A 21,850-nucleotide genomic window follows, 5' to 3' on the forward strand; every position below is an offset into this window, starting at 1 on the left:
CCGGCTTTGCCTTTTTAAGGGAGAGGCTCCGACGGTGGATTTATTCCGCCGTCTTCATCATCTAAAACCGTCACTCCCTGGCCGCGTTGGATGGTACAGCGTACAAACCGAGCAGGGTTACGTCTCTGTTGACAAACTCTCTTCTTGCAAGGGCGGGGTCGGTGGGTGTATGTTAAAGTGCCGAATGACTATCCATTTGCCCGTTCCTTCCAAAGATCGGTAAATTTGCGGTGTGAGACTAGGGCGGAGCATGACGGATGGGTCACTCGGAAGCGTCTTAAAATGGATGCTAGTAGGGTCCTTCTGAAGGAGGATGAGAAGGCGGCCATGAGGCTCTTTGAGGTGGACAAGGGTGGGGTGCCGAAAAGATGGATTCCCCGACGAGATCATTCTTGGGATGAGCCGCTTTCTTTATGTCGGCCCATCACCAAGCCCCTAGCACGGGGTGAGTGGGGTCGGTGTGAGGCCCCACCGCTCTTGATGTTCCTTTATTTTCGAATCTCGATTCATTTCTTCTTCTTGACTCTTGCTTTGTTCCTTTTGTAGACCACTTTGGTAGGACCTATCCGAGGATCTTCTTTGGAGAATGGGCCGCACAAAGATAAAACCGTCGCTAACCCGCATCCCAAGGCTTCACCGATGATGGCATGAGGATGTCGCCGAATGATCTTATGGACAGCGGCTAAGGGTCTTGAGCAAAGAGGAGGCGCAGGCGAGGGTTGTGAGCGGCGTGGTGCGTCGGACGCGGAAAACAAGGCCCTTAGTGGCAACGGCGTCGACACCGATTTCAACTCCTATCCCCTCCCTTAAGAAGATGGAGATTGTTGAGATTCCTGATGAGGGGGATTCTGACGCAGAGGGATCTCCCCTTATCCGCAAGAGGAAAGGGACAACTTCTACCGCTGGCAAGGAAGTGCCTTCTCCGGTCAAGAAGGCCAAACATGGTACCTATCTGGCTTGTGGCCTAAATTTAGCCGAACCATTAGGTGTTTCTGATAAGTCGGTGTTGATACTGATATTTTAATTGAATTCCTGCAGATCAGCCGCAATCGGCTATTGCTCACGTTGGGCAGCAGGCGGTGGGGTCCTCTGCACAGGTTGGTGATCAAGGCACCACCGTCAATCCTTCATCCCAGAAGGCTTTCGTCTCCCAGCCGCAGGCTAGTGGCCAAATTGCCACCATCGTCCCTTCATCCCAGAAGGCTTCCGTCTCCGAGCTTATAGAGGAGGGCACGAAGCTTATTAGGGAGGGGCGAGGTGGAACGTGGCTACGCTTGCTCGTCTCGGGGAACAAGAGAAGGCCGTGGCTCGGGTTTGTTCATGAGCGTAATGCCACTAAGCGGTGGGCTGCAGCGGCGAAGTTGGGTCTCCTTAATGAACAGAGGCTCAGGGTAGAAGTTGAGAAAACGCTCTTGGCCGAGAGAAAACTTAGGGAGGACGCTGAAAAGGAGGTCCTTGCTGAGAGGGCTAAAGCCGAGGCTGGGCCGCCGAAGCCGCTGGAAGGCTGAGGAAATGTGAGCTCGCTCGGGGGCGCGCCGACCTCTACCTTACGCAGAGGAACGAGTCCGGGACTGTTTAAGGCTCGGGCGGAGGTGGTTCGGGGCGGAGATGCCGTTATCAAGCGAGAAGGAGGCGGACATCGAGATCGCAAACCGACATGCTTCCCAAATCGTGCGCCAAGTTCGGATTTGGCCGAAGAAGTCTGCTAGGGAAGTTATCGGGAGCTTTTCCCCCTTGATGGTTCCTTCCGTGGGGCAGGTTCGACGCGTTGCTCGATGACAAGCTCGAGGCTAAGGAGAAAGCCGCGGTGGAGGAGGCCAAGGAGGCGGTGAAGGCAAAGATGGAGAGGGAGGCGGCCGCGGAGGAAGCAGCTCTTGCTGAGAGGGCTCGGGTGGCTAAGGAAGAAGCCGAAAGGATGAGGGCGGTGAGGATGCCGAGGCCAAGGCCGTTTTGCTAGAAAAGGCTTCTTTGGGTTACTGCGCCTTAGAAGAAGATGCGGCTTGATGAGAACAAGTTCTGCAGTCTGTTTTTGACTCCTCACATGTTACCATGTGTTGCTTGGTGAGAACAAGTTTACAGCATGTCTGCTTCGGCTGTCCGGGGGCCAGTTACCCAGCCCTTCCTCCCGTTATCTCTTTGTATATGAACATAATAGTAGTTTTTGTCTTCTTTTTGTACAACCTCGGTAGGTTGTGTTTCGGCTTATCCCTATGGGGACGGCCGTCGTCCGTATTCTTTTCACTTGTAATTTGTAACTTATCTTCTAATAATGGTTCGTTTCTTTCGCCTTCGGCTTGGCCGAGGTCTTTATCTCATCTCTGTCGAATTGTCTTTTGTATTCCTAATTGAGCGCCCCTTTTGTTTCCGCCTCGGCTTGGCGTGGCCGTTTAAGTCGTATCCCAACTGTGTTTCAACGCTTCCAAGACACTTAAATGCATTTTTGCGAGTGCGGTGTGCGATGGCCGTTCTTTGTCATGGTATCCGCCTTACGAGGGTGATTGCCGCTCTTGTCGGATTGGCAGTGTGAGCAAGCCTTTGGTTTCTTGACGAGAGAATGCCGCTCTTGTCGGTATATGGAGTGTGAGCGGCGTACATTTCTTGATGGCGTGTTACGCGGCGTCTACCACTTGGGGTACTGCGCGGCGCTAATTTCTTGACGAGAGAATGCCGCTCTTGTCGGTATGTGAGTGTGAGCGCGTACTGTTTCTTGATAGCGTGTTACGTGGCGTCTACCACTTGGAGTGACTGCGACGGCATCAAACCTCTTGGGGTGGCTAGTGGCGTCTACTACTTGGGGTGGCTGCGACGGCGCTAATTTCTTGAGAGAATGCCGCTCTTGTCGGTATGACAGTGTGAGCGGCGTACATTTCTTGATAGCGTGTTACGTGGCGTCTACCACTTGGAGGAGCTGCGACGGCATCAAACCTCTTGGGGTGGCTGCCGTGGCGTCTACTACTGGGGGTGACTGCGACGGCGCTAATTTCTTGACGAGAGAATGCCGCTCTTGTCGGTATGACAGTGTGGCGGCGTACATTTCTTGATAGCGTGTTACGTGGCGTCTACCACTTGGAGTGAGCTGCGACGGCATCAAACCTCTTGGGGTTGCCGTGGCGTCTACTACTTGGGGTGGCTGCGACAAGCGCTAATTTCTTGACGAGAGAATGCCGCTCTTGTCGGTATGACAGTGTGGCGGCGTACATTTCTTGATAGCGTGTTACGTGGCGTCTACCACTTGGAGTAGGCTGCGACGGCATCAAACCTCTTGGGGTGGCCGTGGCGTCTACTACTTGGGGTGACTACGACAGCGCTAATTTCTTGACAGAGAATGCCGCTCTTGTCGGTATGACGAGTGTGAGCGGCGTCATTTTCTTGATAAATAACCGATGGGAAGAACTTTGCTTTGATGGAAGGCGTGGATGGTTTTTTTACTAGGTAAAAACATGCGTTGGGGTGTCCTGACCATCTTGGACACCTCCGTAGCTACATAAAATTTTACAGGACTACCAATGCCCTAACGGCCCATCACAGGTACATCCCCCAAATCAGCCACTGGTCGTATCCATGAGGTCGCCCCCTGCTTTGTAAGGACGGGCTTTTTCCTTTTTCGGACTTCTTCGCCTCTTTGAGGGATTGCATGTTGCAACCTCGGGCGGCTATCTGGACGTTGACCACCTCATCCTTCTCGTCTTTGGAGACGAGCTTATGCGCTTCCCCCCGGTCAGAGACATACATCGGTGTTAGGGCCGGATGGACATTCTGCGTCGGCTTCGCTCGGGGTGACTCGACCTATGAGAACGTTGTAGGCGGACGAGCCGTCGATGACCACGAACTCGGCTAGGATATTCTTAGCCGCGTTCTTCTCGCCGAACGTCACCGGGAGTTTAATTGATCCCGGCGGCACCGGCCGGCCCCGGAAGAAGGCTGTATAGGGGGTTGGTGCGGGGGCTTAAGTCCTTGATCCTCGGGCCGAGGCCGAGAAAGCACTCCCTAAACATGATGTTCGTGTATGCACTGTGTCAATCGGGCACCTCTTGACCAGGTGGTTGGATATGTCCAAATTGACTACAAGCGGGTCGTTGTGAGGGGCGATGACCCCTTCGTAGTCCTTTCTTCCGATAGTTATATCGGGATGCTTTGCAGAGGGGATCCTTGAGTTGGGCACAAAGTTGATGGCCTGATATAGCTCGTTTAGGTGCCGCTTGTGCCCATGAGCGGACCCTCCGTTTTCGTTGCCCCCGATGACAACGTGAATCACGCCTATTCGTCAAGACGGACTTCTGTCTGAAGCTGCCGGCGTCGGTCTTTTGGCCTTTTGCAACGTACTTGCCGAGGCTTCCCTTTACGATCAGCTCCTCTATGGCATTCTTCGGATGGCGGCGTCGTTGGTTAAATGGCGGTGTGGCGTGGTACTCACGGTATTGGCTCGTGTCACCGTCACTTTTTGGCTTGGGAGGTCTTTCCCCCGGCCCTCGTTTTGCTCGGGCGAAGACTCGGCGGGCGATACGACGAGAGGGGTTTTTCACTATACCGCCTCCGGTGGTACGTTCGAATTCCACCCGGCGCTGCCGAGTCTTGCTTCCGGTCGGATCTGTCCGACCGTGATCTGTTATTCTCACGGCGTCTCGTTGTCGGACCGCGAGCTTAAGTTGTCGCGGCGTCCTTCGTCCGACCGTCCGCTGTGACCCTTCTTTCTGATTGCTCGGCTTCGCGGGGATCTTCCCAGTCTTGTGGTAGTCTTCTACCTTGATGGCTTGGTCGGCCAACTTTCGGCGGCGTCCGAGGCCCAGGCCTCCGCTCTTGATGAGCTCGTTTTTAAGGCCCCCTTGGGAGGCCCTTCATCGATCGAGGCCGCCAGCTCGGGATTAATTTCTCGAATCTGGACCTTTCCATCGAACCTCTTCACGTAGCTCCGGAGAGACTCGCCCCCTCTTGTCGATGGTCGGGAGGTCGGATGTCTCTACGGCCCTTCTCCTGTGCAGAGAGTCTTGGGCTAGGAAAGCGCCCTTCGGTCGGCGTAGTAGTACACCGAGCCATCGGGAAGCCCTTTGTACCGGCTCGAGCCATCCCATGCAAAGTTGTTGGGAAAATTCGGCACAGACCTCATCGGGTTGCTCCCATACCGACATGTAAGACTCGAAGGCCTCTGCGTGGTCGGCGGATCACCATCCCCTTGTATGACGGGGGTGGCGGCTTGAGCTTATTTGGCACCGGGACTTCTAGGACGTAGGCGTTAAGGGGCGCACGACCACGTCCGAACGACACGCGCGGACCGGCTCCTTGCGTCCCTAACTGGCTCCTCCCCCGTAGCGGGAGGGGCTCCTTCTTCGGCTCGGACTTCTTCTCCAACTCTGCTGAGTCGGACTCCTCTGGCTCCTTCGGGGTGAGCCTCGTTCGTGTGGCGGGGACGCTGTCCTCCCACGAGTGCGGGAAGGACTTAGGTCTACCGCGCCCACTTTGGGCTCCCCCGGCGACTTGGCTGGGTCAGCTTCTCCTAGTGCTCCGTTCAAGTTTCTCGGAGTCACGTTTTGGGCCCTGGTCTCCCGGACAGTTTCCGCTGCTCTTGTCGTCGTGACAGTGTGAGCAGGTGTGTTACTAATTAGGTCTAGGAGCGTTTTCAGCCTGGCTACATCAACCACACGTCCCATGATGGTGACCTGGTTGGCTGGCAGCGGCGTGTCGGGTATTGATGGCATCCCGAACTCCGGTTGGATTACACCACCGGTGGAGGGCTGCATGACTCCAGAATTGTTGAAGGTATCATCTGGGTGGAGGGGCTCGTCGGTTACGACTGCGTCTTGTTGTTTCGACATTTTCTTAGCTTTTTGGGTGGGTTTTTGTTGGGTTTTTTTTTTTTGTTTTGGGAATGAATGTGACTAGCTTCTAGTGTCTTTCCCCACAGACGGCGCCAATTGTTCCGGGTGTAATTCCAGAGCAAGTATCTTTACCACCCGTGGCTTGTAGAATAATGTCTTTGGTTGAACCCTTCTCGCTCCTATCGTCTCTCTCGGCCTTTCCTGCAACAATGAGCGAACTGAGGGCTTGGCTTTGTGCCAAGCGTACCCACTCCGACGCCCAAGTCAGTGAACTTAGAGGTATAAGTTGTATATTAATTGGCTAGGAATGTATTGTAGAGAGATAAGGGAGATATTACCAGATGAATAGTGTATTTTAGGTTAAGTTGTGGGATCCTTTCCTCAATGAAGGTTGAGGAGCATTTATAGGCTTTCACCTTTTGTCACGTAGTGGCCAAGTGGCCAAGTGGCTTATTAGGTGGAAAGACCGTTCTACCCTCGGCCGATGAACCTACGGCAGGCCGGCAGAGGATCTTGGATGTGAGTACGCGGACATGTGTCCCGGCTGACGAGCTGTCTGGCCGAGACCCTGGCTATCGGGCCGATGGGCTGCATCGGCTAGGCAGTCTAAGTCGTTGACTTGCTGTGGATATCCTTGACCTTGCTCAGTGTGTTGACTTGGTCAGCGGTGCAGAATATGCCCCATCAAGTACAACATAAGCTATCTTACATGCTAGATGCTTATACCGAAAAAAGTAAGGTTGTCTAGTCATCATATGTTACTAAACTTCCGCTACAATCCGATCTAACTGTCTCAAGGGTAACTAACCCGATATGTTTCTTGCTTATACTTGAAAGTGTGTCTTGGAACAGACCTGCTTCAAAATGAGTCAAAATAGTCGCGGCATATTTGGTGTTTAGGTTAGAGAGATTTTCTGGAGTACCCACTTCAACTCTTGAGTTTTAGAGAGAGCCTTAGAAGGCACGGCTCTAACGTACAGCTTCATTGTCTTAAATTTGTTTTCAATGTCTTTGAGGTAGGCCTGTTTACCCTGCATTGAATGAATGTGTATGAGTGGTTAGTCGGCGATAAATTTAGATTTTACCTTTTGGATGCCTTCTTAGGCTGGCCTTAGTGATAGCGCCTACCGCATGTGAACTGCATGAACGCTCTAGGTAATTAAATCAGAATATTTGGGCTGTGTGACTGTTTTGATATGTAGGGAATACACAGGGGTAGGGTTTTTTATTTCCAAAGGTGTATAGGTATGCTGAAGTTCTATGTGTTCTGCAAAACTGTGTATAAAGTATACCTGTTCAGTCATAGAGTGTAAGGATGCGGCTTTCATTTCCAAAAGCTTTTCTAAATTTTCATTATGTTCATTATAAGCAACTTAATCATTATGTTCATTATAGGTTGGCATCAGTATACCTCTAAGCAACTTAATCATTATGTTCATTATAATGGTTAAATTTTTCTAAATAGTAGAATACTAAAATTGTATCGAAAAATAAAATTAAGATAAGTTGTCGAATAATAATGTGAACAATTCAAACCATTACGTAGCAATGATTAAGCGTTTTTTGTGTTACAAACTACAAAGTTATATGATAAAATTATACTCCCTCCAATTCACAATAAACCTCCCTATTTCCTTTTTCGGTTATTCACAATAACCTCTCTATTTCCTTTTTTGGTAAGTGTTTGTGTGGTCCAAATTTAATTCTATGGTGGGGTAGTGTATTTGTGTGGTCCAAATTTAATTATATGGTGGGGTAATGTGTTTCCTTAATTTTTGTGTCAAAATGAAATGGGAGGTTTATTGTGAATTGGAGGGAGTAGTTGAAAAATAAAATACAGATAAAGTTGTGAATTATAAAATGAGAATTTTAAGTTAGTGTCGGGCGTTCATTAACTGGTTGTTGATTGTGCGCTTGTATTTTGAATTTTTATATGTTATGCAACATATTTTTCGTGACTTCCTGTTTTTATGAATAATTACACTCTTAATAATTTTGCTACCCCAAACTTAAAATCCTGAATTCGCCCCTATATGCATTCATCAATGAATAGTAACTAAGACAACAATATATAAGAGTAAAAGGAAAGGTCAAAGTGGATATAAAGGTTATGTATTGTAAAGCTAGTTATAAAGTAAGATGACTTTAAAAGCAATTGGTTCCTTAAGACGATATATCTGTCGACGTAAAAAAAATATTGGACACTCTTGAAAAACATTTTTGAATTGATTTACATTTAATAAAAACGAAAAATAAAAGATGAAAAAAAAATAAGAATAAATTAAATTTTACAGAAGAAATAAAGAATTTAATTGAATAGATAGATGTATCTAGGGAAAATTCACCTTAAAGCGACTATTCCCTAGATACACATGTTGTGCTATTTCACAATTGAATCAATTTAAAAAAGACCTAAAGTTAGAGATTTATCAATTGTCTTAAGAGTAAAACGGGTCAAATATTACACCACATGCCTAAGTAAGACAAATGTTTTGCTAGTATATTGAAATTTTCTTTTGTCTTATCCCATTTATTTAACTCGTCAGAGACTTAAGACGGATCGATCAGTCTTAAATGAGAGAATTTGTGATTTAAAAGTTACCTTAGAATTGAAGAGTAGGCTAAAAATTTGAAGCAGATAACCTAAAAAATATTTGATAAATCAGGGGAAAAGTAGCCAATATTGTCATGTGTAGTTTATTTCCCATCTGCTATCCTCGCTCGCTTTTCCTTTCCTATCGGGCGCGGGACCCCAATTTGGAAACCGTTTGGATGAACGTATACGTAAGCATCACAATATACGGTGCAATGGTGCGTTTTCCGCTTGCTTACTTGGGCGTGCAGTTTTGTGTTAATGAACTTCTAATGGAGGGCAAGGTCAGGAGGTGACTACTAATCGGATTCTGGCCGCCACGACCTGGGCCGATTTCTAAACCTGAATTCTTGTGGGTGGCACAACAATCACAGGGTAGTCTAAATCATTGGTAATAACGACGACATTACGATATGATCCATTCTGAGACCATCATCATTAACCTGAAATTATGTATGGAACTTAGCGACGGTTATTGCAACGTCGTAAACGGATATAGCTTAAATTAGCATTAGCGAAGATCTAGGTGTCCGGAAGATGTGCAATCTGCCTATAAGCATGATCGTTAAGAATGCTTGCCAAATTAATTTTTGTTTTTTTTTGTTTAATTTGGAGTATGCTTTGTGATAGCTAAATCTAAAGCACTAAAGAGCTAAAATACGAACGCGAAATTTATAGGGAAATTGCCATAAATAACGGTAATGCAAAATACATATGCACTTTCATTTGGTAAAAAATAAAGCGAAACACCTGTGCCAGTAAGGTAGACATTTCGCTTAAAAAAAAGACCTTATGCAAATTGAAATAAATAACGGGATAACAGACGTTCAACACAATTAGCGATGTTGGTTAAAAAAAGCTCCATGATAGGCCTGGAGCCCCAATCCGACTAAATAGTATTGTGAAGCAGTAGAGATGTATTTGAAAAGAATTATCTTTCCTAAACACACTGAGTAATATGATTGGAATAGTTTACGTAATCCGACTCCTTACAAACTTATTTGGAATACCTTACAGAATAGTACGGAGTACTAAATATCCGGAGTACTAAAGCATCAAAATGCCTAACAAAATTCAATTTCTCTGGACAGAACGTAGAATCTACAAAGTTTTACCGACGACTGACACATTCACGAAAAAGTGAAGTGTTGTAAACTTGTGCAGCTACAAAGAGCCAACCAAAATAAAAATGTACTGTAATAAAATAATAACTACAATCTCACAACCGGCATTCTCTATAAGATTGAGAGTGATTATTCAATCGTTTGAGTAACACCATATCTTGCATCAATTTGCCATCCGTACATGAATAAATAGCAACAATCAATATCCGGCGCGCATATTCGCGGTTTATGGTGGATTAAAATCAAATAGTCAAGTGGCTGAATATCGAACTCCATAACCTGCAAGTTTGCGACAAGAACTCTATCTACAAACTATTTTTTCGTATTTCTTAGCTGTAAAGGTTTCCCCTAAATCAAATGATTACTGGGACACATGGACACTGAGAACCTATGACGTATTAACTTCCAATCAATGAAGCTTCCTAGAAACAAGTAGCATGACATTAAACCAATATTTGAAGAAAATTGCTAGTGAACAATATTTTTAAGGGATATTTGTTAAGAATAATCCAAACTATTAGCCATCTGCTTATAATAATCTAAACTTCAACTTAACTGAAAATAATCCATGATATGGTCCTCATTTACTCCTTTTGCACTTTAGACATTTCTGGCCTGTAGAAGCAGGTAAACTATCCGGTAGTCTTTTTTTTTTTTTTTTTTTTTATATTATTAATTTTTGTTTAAAACCATCTTCTTCCTTCTTCATTAACAATCCCATTACCAAAAACCAGTACACCACCACCTGGATCCCATTTTTTTGTATGCAAGTTTGCATCTTATTAATATAATTATAAACCCTCCAAAACTCATCCTCTCTCATCCACCCATATCTGCCACCACCTTCTAATTCCCCTTTACTGCCACCACCATCCTCCCGCCGACGACCTACCATAACATCTTCAATTCCCCATCAATAACAAACCTTCCCATCACCATTCACCACTTTGTCATGCGCCCAAACCACCTATTCAATGCAACCATTTGTGGACCCATTTGTGAAGAGGCTAAACCCAAGTTGTGAGCTGCATCTGGTTTGGTCGATTCGGGCTATAGACGTAGTGGCTAGTGAGGGCTAGAATGGTGCGAACCAAATGGATTCAAACCGATGTCAGTTGCGGCCAGTAGCAGTGGTGTTGTAAGGAAGGCGCAGCTTGATCGAATTGAGGTAGGTGATGGAAGATTGGCGAGGAGCAGCGGCCTGAACCATGGTGGACGAGTGAGGGCGAGGGAAGGCTAGTGAATGGGTGGTGCTCGATTGTTGGAGTTCGACGGCTGTAGATGAGTGTGAATGATGGGGTTGCAGACTCAGTGGTTAATTCAATTTCGATACGGAGACGGTTGTGATGATAGGTTCAATTGGTGAGTGAAAGATGAGCTTAGTGATAGTGTTAATGTTAGGGAGTAGTGGTTGGCGCTTGGTGTTGAGAAATAGTGGGGTGGTGGACTGGTGGCGCCGGTGGCGAGGGCTTGGTGTTGAGATGTGGTTGCGGAGTGTGTGGGTTGGTAAATGGCGAATAATCTATGGATAAGGAGTTAAATTATTGGTCTTATATTTTCAGAGTAAAAAAGTTAAATTATTGGGTCTTATATTTTCAGAGTATAAAAGAAATTACCTGTTATTTAGGTAGCCGGTTAGCTGAACTATTCTGAGAATATAGTATCAAAAGATGAGTTTATTCTAGGATAAATCTTAGTTGAGGTTATTTTGAGAAGATGGGTAATAGTTTGGATTATTCTCATCAATTAACCCTATTTTTAATTCTGTTTCCTCTCTAACCCGGCCAATGATATAAGCTAAACACAAAAACAAAGAGAATAAATCTCTACTAATAAGAAAGTTCAATGCATCTATCTTTGTAGTTTTGATTGAACTTAGCAAAGGAGGAAGAACTACTGAGCTCTCGACTTTGTTTCGTAGAAAGTTCACAAATTTTTGACTATATTTGTCTTTCTATAAAACCTAATGTAAAGGTGTATATTGTCACTAAGATTAGAAACTCTCTATCAACGATCATACATCAAACTTACCTGGTTCGGCAGTTGAAAAATCTTCTTTAGTGCGACATCCAGCTCATCTCCACGTTTAGTTACATCTTGGTCTTTCCTAATGAAATTTTAGTAGACCACGACAATAATCAGAAAAGTTTTAAGAAGAGTTTCATGAGATTACAGTAACAGAAAAAGGTAACATTTTGCTCACAAAATGATAGATTAAAATATGTAATCTTCCAAGTTTTTTTTATCTTAGTAATAGGCTTGAAACACTTTTTAAAGTTATTCCATCTCCGTCTTACAAGGTGGTGAATCACATGAGATAAATCACATACAAACGTTTTGAACAAGAGAAAACACAATTAACACCAACGCTCTCTTTCGCCGCTTAACTCTAGTTGTTTCTAATATACCATTTAACCACCTAGGTCGCATATTCAAAAGTCAAACAGCTGTCAAAGCTCTACAGCCACCATAACTCTCCCTCCCTAAAACCAAATTCCCCTCCCCTGTACTCTCAATTTGAACAAAAACAAATAGAGAGCCTCTCTAACCCTCACTCTATCAATTAGAGCAACCCTCCTCCTTCCCAGTCCAAGCAAAATCAAGCACAAACTTTCTTTCCTTTCCAGCCCTCCCCCATTCCATCTCAAAACTCTTCATCTCTCCCACCGTCCCACCCTATCCCGTTGTCCAAGCTCTACAGCCACTATAAATCTCCCTCCCTAAAACCAAATTCCCCTCCCCCTGTACTCTCAATTTGAACAAAACAAACAGCTCATTCTATAAATTAGAGCAACCCTCCTCCTTACGAGGCCAAGCAAAATCAAGCACAAACTTTCTTTCCTTTCCTCCTCTCCATCCCTCCCCCATTCCATCTCAAAACTCTTCATCTCTCCCACCGTCCCATCCTATCCCTATCTGCTTCTCCTTCCCCCCATCTCAACCGGTCGGGTTTACAAGGTCGTTTTTTCTTTATTCCAGATGTACAAATCCATAAAGCTAAATCTTTTTTCAGACAACATAATCAACCAATCCCAACCCCAAACCCAAACCCAACATCATCAGATATCAGTATGTAGTGGTGTGGCATATTCTCCAACCCCAACCCCATCCGCAACCCAAACCCAACGTCACCAGATATGAGCATGTAATGGCGTGACATTTTCCAGATGGAATGATTTATATCAGGTTTCGGGTTATGGTTGAGATGTATTCTGTAGGTTAGAGGTGGGTTTTACAAGGTCTAATTACAAATACCTAAATCACAATTCAAAAAAGCCACATCAATAAATGTGGTCGGGTTTACAAGGTCGTTTTTCCTTCATTCATAACACTACCACATGTACAGATCCAACAAAAGCTAAATCTTTTCTAGAAAACATTATCAACCAACCAAATAAAATTTATTAAATGGAGAAGAAAGCATCATCGACATAAGAATTAGCAGGACACCTCACATATGAACAACCCATCAAAAATGGGGAGAAAAAGGATGAATAACCCGTCAAAAATTGAGAGGAAGGAGGAAGTGGAAGGAATCAAGGTAAGAGAAAGTAAGCACTCACCACATAAGGAAGGAAGAGAAATGAATGGTCGAGGATGAAATACGTTGACTGAGGGAATAGATAATTATAACAGTCGGTATTCTAAGAGACAGTCTCCGTGTTTACTTCAACTCCAAATGGATCATTGGTAAGATAATGGCATAAAACAACATTTTAGTACATTCCATTTAACAATAACTTATAATAGAAAGGCACTCTCAGCTCTTTAAAGCATCCTTACGCAATATATTCTTAATAAGGTGTATGATAAACTTTACAGTTAGTCTTGCTGAAGACGGGTCGGAGCAAGTGACGGGTAATGTCACTCACAAAATGGATAGGGGACAAGGTGGGGGCACCCCCATGTGCTTCCCTCTCTCCTCTATTTTGGGTCATTTGTGAGAGAAAATGGTATCCGTCACTCCAAAGTGACGGATACGTGCCATCACAAATGAGATTTTGTGTAAACTTTATACTCCTAGTTTCTAAGGAAGCATCAAATAATCCACTCGAAATGATTTGAGATTTCGTGAGGGCGAGCGAATCCAAGAGCCCATCTTCTAAGTATACTAAACCATCTAAAACCATTCACAATCTTCTATTTGCATCCACAGGAGACCCTCAAAGTGAACATCCACCAAAAAGTCAAATTTGTCCTTACAAATGAACATCCTATTTGTGACATTGCATGGTCTAGTTTCCAGATTAGAACCTAGCAACAATCCTACAACATATTTAAACAACTCTCCAGGAAAAAAAAAAACTATATCTAAAGTTTGTTATTGACTTTCAGAGTTTTACCTAATTTCGTATTAACTACCCTTTGTGAATTAATTAATTATAATGACCAGACTGAATGTGAAAATGAGGAAATGAAGGATCATAGTAACCTTGTGATAACAAAAATTCGTTTCAACCCCACCGCCGCTGTGCCATTCCTCTAAACACCTGATACTCAATTCCTTTCACTGCAGCTAAAGCGGAAAAGCAGAAAATATAAATATTTGAGTAGAAGTGATGAGAACAATTAGTCTTTAAAGTTAACCAAGGTATTATTTTGCTTTTAAAAAAAATAAATCCATTAACTTTGTCGACTCTAAATGTTAAAATGTGATGGAGTAGACAACAAAACTACAATGACCTATGTTAAACCTCTTTCCCAAAAGTTTTATTTCACCAAAATCCAGTTAAATGTATTTATTATATAGCACCATCCCTTTACTACATGTAAGGAAATTCTATGAGCAAACTTGAGCCACAAAAACACGGAATATACAAATTCATCAAGTCCTTCATGAATACCTGACAAATACACCATCATTAGGACTTGTTTTATTATGCAGTTTCTGATGCCATTCTTCCATGAAGGCATCCTTTCAATCATTATTTCTCTGCGAATACATCAATTATCACACAGAACCTCTTAAACCATAAAAAACGATAGAAGGAAAGCAAGACCATAAAGGCAAGACACAAATTATAAACCTAATAACCAAAAACTTGTTCCCTAATTCTCTGCCCAACCTCCTCGCCACCACGTACAATTGTTGATATTATCACGCGAAGAAGTTTTGTTGCCAGTACTATACTTGCTTAGTGAATCATGTAGGAGAATGTCTCATATGTGAGCTTACGTAAACCAGCTACCTTTCTATCTATTTATAACGTTAATAGGTTGGTTCAAAAGTAATAAGTCCACCTTACATAAGTGTTTGGAATTGTAATAAGCCTTAACCACTAATAGGCAATTGTAGTCAGTCTTATATGAAAGTGTCTTATATATCCTTGTGAGACCATATCATGTATGTTTTTGTGAAACTTAAATGGATAAAAGCCCGATCAACCCCTTAACCTTCTCTGGATCACTAAAGTTCGGGTTGTCACACGATAATAGGCATCAGCGAGGTAAAAACTCGATTAAATAAAAACGGGGTATCTACGAGATGTGCTAGTCTAGAGGATGTAGTTTTTCATATTGACTCACAGCAGAGTAGCACTCTACGACAGAGCTACTTAATGACACAGAAAAAGTAGTACATGGCTTTTCTTAATGACACAAAGAAAGTAGCACATGATAGTATGTACCACAATTAAACAACAGACACCTACCAACTGCTTACAAAAAAAACCTCGTATGGTAAGCATAAGACCTATGCGTCTTTAAATATAGAAATAATGGGCGCACAAATAGGCAAAAGCCAGAAATACAAGCTAAAGAAAACTCCGTTAATCAACAAATAGTAGCTGCAAGTAAAACAACCAAAAGTTTCGACTACATAACTTAAACACTCACCAAAACCAGCCTGGTAAATGTAACTACCTCGCTAAGTAATTTTTGGAATTCTCTCGCAAGCGTTGATGGCTGAAATTAAAAAAAAAACACTAAATAAATGGTCGAAGTAGCAACTGGAAAACTGACTGTTCCGGGTGTAATTCCAGAGCAAGTATCGTTACCACCCGTGGCTTGTAGAATAATGTCTTTGGTTGAACCCTTCTCGCTCCTATCGCCTCTCTCGGCCTTTCCTGCAACAATGAACGAACTGAGGGCTTGGCTTTGTGCCAAGCGTACCCACTCCGACGCCCAAGTCAGTGAACTTAGAGGTATAAGTTGTATACTAATTGGCTAGGAATGTATTGTAGAGAGATAAGGGAGATATTACCAGATGAATAGTGTATTTTAGGTTAAGTTGTGGGATCCTTTCCTCAATGAAGGTTGAGGAGTATTTATAGGCTTTCACCATTTGTCGCGTAGTGGCCAAGTGGCCAAGTGGCTTATTAGGTGGAAAGACCGTTCTACCCTCGGCCGATGGACCTACGGCAGGCCGGCAGAGGGTCTTGGATGTGAGTACGCGGACATGTGTCCCGGCTGGCGAGCTGTCTGGCCGAGACCCTGGCTATCAGGCCGATGGGCTGCATCGGCTAGGCAGTCTAAGCCGTTGACTTGCTGTGGATATCCTTGACCTTGCTCAGTGTGTTGACTTGGTCAGCGGTGCAGAATATGCCCCATCAATTTGCCCCCAGCGTAGTCTATGCCGTGGTATGGGCTCCGATGTATGCTGAGCATATATTCTGCACTAAGTAAATTTCGCAAATTTTTCTGTATCGGCGTCTTCTTGTGTATCGGCGTGGCTGTTGTTATTCCGTACCATATACCATATCCCCCCTCCACATGGGTGCGTGAAGGGTAACCGATGTGGAAAGGAACAAGACGCTGGCCGAGACCAGGGCTGAGAGTGCCGGTTGAATTTGATTGCCCCCGGCCGGTGCTTCCTGGCTTGGTTTGTCGGAAGCCGGCGGAGACTAGATACCTAGGAATTTGTTTGAGGGAGATGAACAGTCGAAGAGATGTGAATAGGCGTGTTGAAGACGCTTGGTCACTGTTGCATTGATTGACATTCAACTGTTGCAACGATTGGTTGACGCTTCATGGGCTGTGCCCTGATTGGTCCTTCTCCATGGGCTTTTCCTATAAATAGGGCAGTTATTCCGTGATTTTGGCCTCCATTTCATTTTCGAAAATTTTCTCCAAAATCTTCATCTTTCCAAACTTTCAAGGGTTTTCTTCTTCTTAATCTTCGGAGTATTCGATCCGGCGAGTATTTTTCTTTAAGGTAAACAAGCAAACTTTTATTTTTTTTCTTGTTAGTAATTTGTTGTGAACCATGTCCTCTCGATCTTTGGGATTGGTACTTCGCGGGGGTTCCCCGTCGCGTCTTGATGAGGAGGAGGTCTTTGGAGGCCATCCCGCTAAGGTTTGGGGGCCCTAGGTCTCCTTCCCCCGTAGCTGATATGCCCCTCCTGGAGGAGTTGGAAGATGAGGATGAAGATGAGGAGGCTCCTGGTGATGGTGGGAGGATTACTACTCCGGATCGTGGTGAGGGGGCTCCCGTCGGTGGTGGGAGGAGGCCTATTCCAGACCATGGTGAGGCTCGCACGACGGCCTTGACCGTACCTGGACAAATAAGTTCGCAAGCAGCTCCGGAGAAACTCTTTTCGGAGATCACTTCTTCCTTGGTGAGGGGTATAAAATTGTCCTCCCCCGGGAGGGTCAGGCGGTCTGCTGTCCTCCCCCGGGTCACATCGGCGTATACATCAGGCATTTGGAGTACGGGCTCCGGTTTCCTTTGAACGAACACATCGTGGCCATCATCAGAGCTATGAATCTTGCCGTGGCCCAACTGCATCCGTTGGCCATGAGGACGATAATTGGCTTTGTGTGGCTCTGTCTCTTTAAAGGGGAGGTCCCTACGGTCGACTTATTCCGCCGACTTCATAGTCTTCGGCCCTCATTCGCCCGAAGGGTGGGGTGGTACAGCGTGCAGATGGAGCCGGGATATGTCTCCGTAAACAAGCTTACTTCCTGCAAAGACTGGCAAGAGCGATGGGTGTATGTCCGAGTGCCGGAGGATTACCCGTTGCCTCGGTCTTTTCAGGGCCCCGTTCACTTACGGTGTGAGACCCGGGACGAGTACGACAAATACGTCACCCGGGGCAGCAAGGTTAAGATGGACGCTTCTTTTGTCCCTCTTACTGCGGATGAGAAGCGGGCAATGCAGCTATTTGATGCTGAGGAGGGATGGCTGCCCCCGACCCAGATTATTCTTCAAGACGAGCTGCTATGCCGCGTCGGCCTCATACCGGCCCTGTTTGGGGGTGAGTGGGGTCGGTGTGAGGCCCACCTTTGCTCGTTATGTTCCTTTTTTCTGAGCTTTGTTCTTACTCTTTTTTTATTTAACTCTTGTTCGGTTTCTTGCAGATCGGTTTGGTCGGGATCTGTCTGAGAAGGACCTGAAGAGGCTGGGGCTTGATAAGGACGGGAAGGTTCTTATCCGTCACCCTACGGCTGAAACGAAGGATCGCCGACTATCCCCTAACGAACTCATGGACAAACAGACGAGGGCGTTGGATCCGGAGACGGCTCAGGCACGGGTTCTTGGCGGCGTGCCGAAGAGAACAAAGAAGGCAGCGTCCAAGTCGGAGGCTGTATCAATGGCAACTCCCTCTTCGACCCCGGTGGCCGAAAAGGTTCATGTGGAGGTGATCAACATTTCTGAGGGGGAGGTGACCGTTGCTAAGGCCCCTTCTCCGAAGAAGAGGAAAGACCCACCGTCTGCTTCTACCGTGGCCGCGGAGGAGCCTGCTCTCACCAGCCCTCCGACTAAGAGGGTTCGAACTGGTACGGACTTAACTTGTGGTTCGGATTTGGCCGGCTCGTTGGACATTCCTGACGACAGGCTTTCTGACGTGTCAACGCAAGGTGACATGGATGCTCTGTGTAAACTTTTTGTAGATCCACCGCCGGCAACTGTCGTTCTCACTGAACGGCAAGTAGGGAAGCAGCCTGTGAAGGCGACTGAGAAGGCTGGCGGTCAGAACGTCGTCGTGGACTCCTCTCCCCGAAGGTTACTCCGCCGAGCTCGTGGCGGAAGGCGAGAAAATATATAAGAGGTTGGGGAGATGGAGTCGTCTGGCGGCCTCTCTCATCGTGGAGCAAGAAAGGCCACGGCCCGGTCTGGGCGGCGATTGCAAGGCTCAAGCTTGACCTTTCGCTGCGAAGGGGGAAGCCGGGAAGGCTAAGCCGGATCTTCATCGGGCTTTGCGACGCGTGCGGAGGAGGCCGAGAAGCCGCCGAGGGCCGAGAGAGCCAAAGTTGAGAATGCTGATGGCGCCACGGCCAAGATGATGGAGGAGCGGGATAGGTATAAAGGCGCCTACGACGCCGTGGTTGCCAAGAGGGATGAGTGGGAGGATCGATTCCACAAGCAAAGGCGGAGGCGCTTAGTGACATGCAGGCTGTCCTTGCTCAAAGAGAGAAGGATATTGCGATGCTCCAAGATGATCTCCTCCCTAGAATGTGCGCCCGATTCGGACCGGGCCGAGGAGGCGGCCAGGAGGCAATCGAAGGTCTGTCCCCGACGGCTCCTTCCCGTGGGATAAATATGACCAGTTCATGGATGAGATAGCCGAGGTCTGCGGGAGCGGCGGCCGCCGAGAAGGCGGAAGCGGCGAAGGCGCTCGGACACCGAGGCCAAGGAGTTACTTGGAGATGGTCGCCTTCCTCAAAGCCGGCCACCGAAGATGCCGTTGCTGCGATGGGGGGCAACGGCAGGCATAGGGAGACGGGCGGTCGTCACCGGACTCACCCGGCGTCTCGGATAGCCGGTGTTCGGGGCCAACTATTGAGCCTTCTCTCCCGCCATCCTTTTGGCGCTTCAAATCCCAAGTCCGTAATCTTTTGCTCTTTTTTTTTTTTTGCTCTTTGTAAAACTTTGGTAGGTAGAGTTTAGGCTACCCTTATGGGGACGGCCGTCGTTTGTACTCTCCTTGCAATTACCTGTAATAAAGTTATCTTTTAGGCCTTTGGCTTGGCGGGGCTTCGATCATAGTTCTTCGTTTGTCTTTTCACGTTCTGCGATTGAGTGCGCTCGTTTCCACACTCGGCATGACCGAGGTAGTTCGAATGCACGTCTCAACTGTGTTCAACGTCTTTAGCGTTCAGAATCGTGTAGGCATATTGACCGCTAGATTGGCGTCTCGGTGCGCCGAGTATACGTCTCCCTTTTAGCGTATCGGCCGTCGTGTTCCCCGTCGCTCTCGGTTTTGACCGAGGTAATCGGGGTTGCGGCTTCGATAGCGCCCGTGAATCGCTGAATGTAGGCATATTGACCGCTAGATGGGCGTCTCAATTGCGGCGAGTATACGTCTATCTTTTAGCGTATCGGCCGTCGTGTTCCCCGTCGCTCTCGGTTTTGACCGAGGTAATCGGGGTTGCGGCTTCGATAGCGTTAAATCGTGTAGGCATATTGACCGCTAGATTGGCGTCTCAATTGCGGCGAGTATACGTCTGTCTTTTAGCGTATCGGCCGTCGTGTTCCCCGTCGCTCTAGGTTTTGACCGAGGTAATCGGGGTTGCGGCTTCGATAGCGTCCGTAAGAATCGTGTAGGCATATTGACCGCTAGATTGGCGTCTCGGTGCGCTGAGTATACGTCTATCTTTTAGCGTATCGGCCGTCGTGTTCCCCGTCGCTCTCGGTTTTGACCGAGGTAATCGGGTTGCGGCTTCGATAAGCGTTTCTTTCCTCGTTTGGTGGCAAATTTCGGAGGGGACAGATACTTTGATGGGGAACCTGGGCGTTTCATTCATATGTTATGATTGTGCGCTGGGGTGTCCACAATGGGTTTGGATACCTCCGCCGCTATACAAAGTATTTTCTCAAGTTGTCGGTGTTCCAATGGCTCATCAAGGGCACACCTCCCATGTCTGTCAGCCGGTATGTACCCGGCCTCATCTCCTCAACTACTCGAGGGACCTTCCCGATTGGCCGTCGTTTGCCATGAATATTTCCTTTGTTGGTGGCGGCGACTTCCTTAGGACTAGGTCCCCTATTTTTAAGTCCCTTTTGTGGACTCTTCGGTTGTAGGCTCTCTTCATCCGGTTCTGATATACGGCCAAGTTCAGGCGTGCCGTGTCTCGGCTCTCTTCGACCAGATCCAGGGAAGCCCTTAGGCCCTCCTCGTTTTCAACTGGGTCAAAGGTGGTCGTTCGAATGTCGGCACAAGTCGCTTCGATCGGCAGGATCGCCTTCGGAGCCGTAGACTAGGTGGAAGGGGTGTATCCCGTTGCTTCTTTCTCTCGTGGTTCGAAGGGACCATAGGACGCCGGGTAGCTCGTCGGCCCACCTTCCCTTAAGGTCTTCGACTGTCTTCTTTAAGCCGTTGAGGATGGTTTTGTTGGCGCCTCCGCTTTGCCGTTACTCTGCGGATGGCAGACGGAGGAGTACGCAAACTTGATGCCCAGCTCCTCTAACCAGTTCATTATTAGGTCGCTCCAAAATTCTCGACCGTGGTCAAATACCATAACTTGGGGCAATCCGAAGCGGGTTATAACGTTTTCCCAGATTACCTTTCTGACGGCTGCTGTGGTCTTTGCTGGTACTGCTACGGCCTCAACCCATTTGGTGAAGTAGTCAACGGCGACTATTAAGAATTTCCTTCCTCCGGAGGCTGTCGGGAACGGCCCTAGCATGTCCATCCCCCATTGCGCGAAGGGAAGGGGACTAAGCACCGGCTGTAGGTCTCTGGAGGGAGCGTGTATCACCGGGGCGTGCATCTGACAGTTCGTGCACTTCTTGGTCTTCGTTCTGGAATCTTGAAGCATGGTGGGCCAGAAGTAGCCAGCTCGGAGAGCTTTGTGGGCTAGTGTTCTTGCCCCCATGTGATGTCCTGAGATGCCCTCGTGAATTTTCACAAGTATTAGTTCTGCGTCGGCCGGACCGACACACTTCAAGAGTGGTCTTATTACGGATCTCCTATACAGTTCCCCTTCGAATACCAGGTACCTGGCGGCGATCCTTTTTATTTTGGCCGAGGGATTGCGGCCCTCCGGCAATTCACCTGTAAGCTTGTATCTCATTATCGGAGTCATCCACGTTGTCTCGGTCTCTATGTTACCCACCATGCCGACGGTCTCAGTGATGCTTTTCGCATTCCTGATATCTACCAGCACGGTTCGGCTGACATTCTTGATGGTTGAGCTGGCCAGCTTAGAGAGAGCGTCGGCCCGGTTGTTCTCGGATCTAGGAACACACTGGATTTGGAAGGATTTCAATTTTGCTACGTCGGCTTTTACCCTCTCCAGGTACCTTACCATTCCGTCGTCCCGAGCCTCATACTCCCCTCTGATTTGGTTGGTAACCAACAGCGAGTCAGTCTTCAACACGATGTGTTCGCTCCGGCGACCCTAGCTAGCTCGACTCGGTTATCACCGCCTCGTATTCG

The 21,850-nt window shown here is 46.8% G+C and overlaps 1 long non-coding RNA gene across 1 annotated transcript; it reads right to left on the reverse strand.

The window, feature by feature from the left end:
• Positions 1-11,475: 11,475 nt before the first annotated feature.
• LOC141612084 (uncharacterized) lies at positions 11,476-15,436 on the reverse strand. Its single transcript, XR_012528981.1, has 4 exons — positions 15,366-15,436; positions 14,375-14,463; positions 13,963-14,046; positions 11,476-11,637 (listed from the first exon to the last, which is right to left on the reverse strand). It is a non-coding gene; the product is annotated as an uncharacterized LOC141612084 (long non-coding RNA).
• Positions 15,437-21,850: the final 6,414 nt, after the last annotated feature.

This window comes from Silene latifolia, chromosome 1, assembly GCF_048544455.1.
Source record: "Silene latifolia isolate original U9 population chromosome 1, ASM4854445v1, whole genome shotgun sequence".
Classification (NCBI taxonomy): Eukaryota; Viridiplantae; Streptophyta; class Magnoliopsida; order Caryophyllales; family Caryophyllaceae; genus Silene; species Silene latifolia.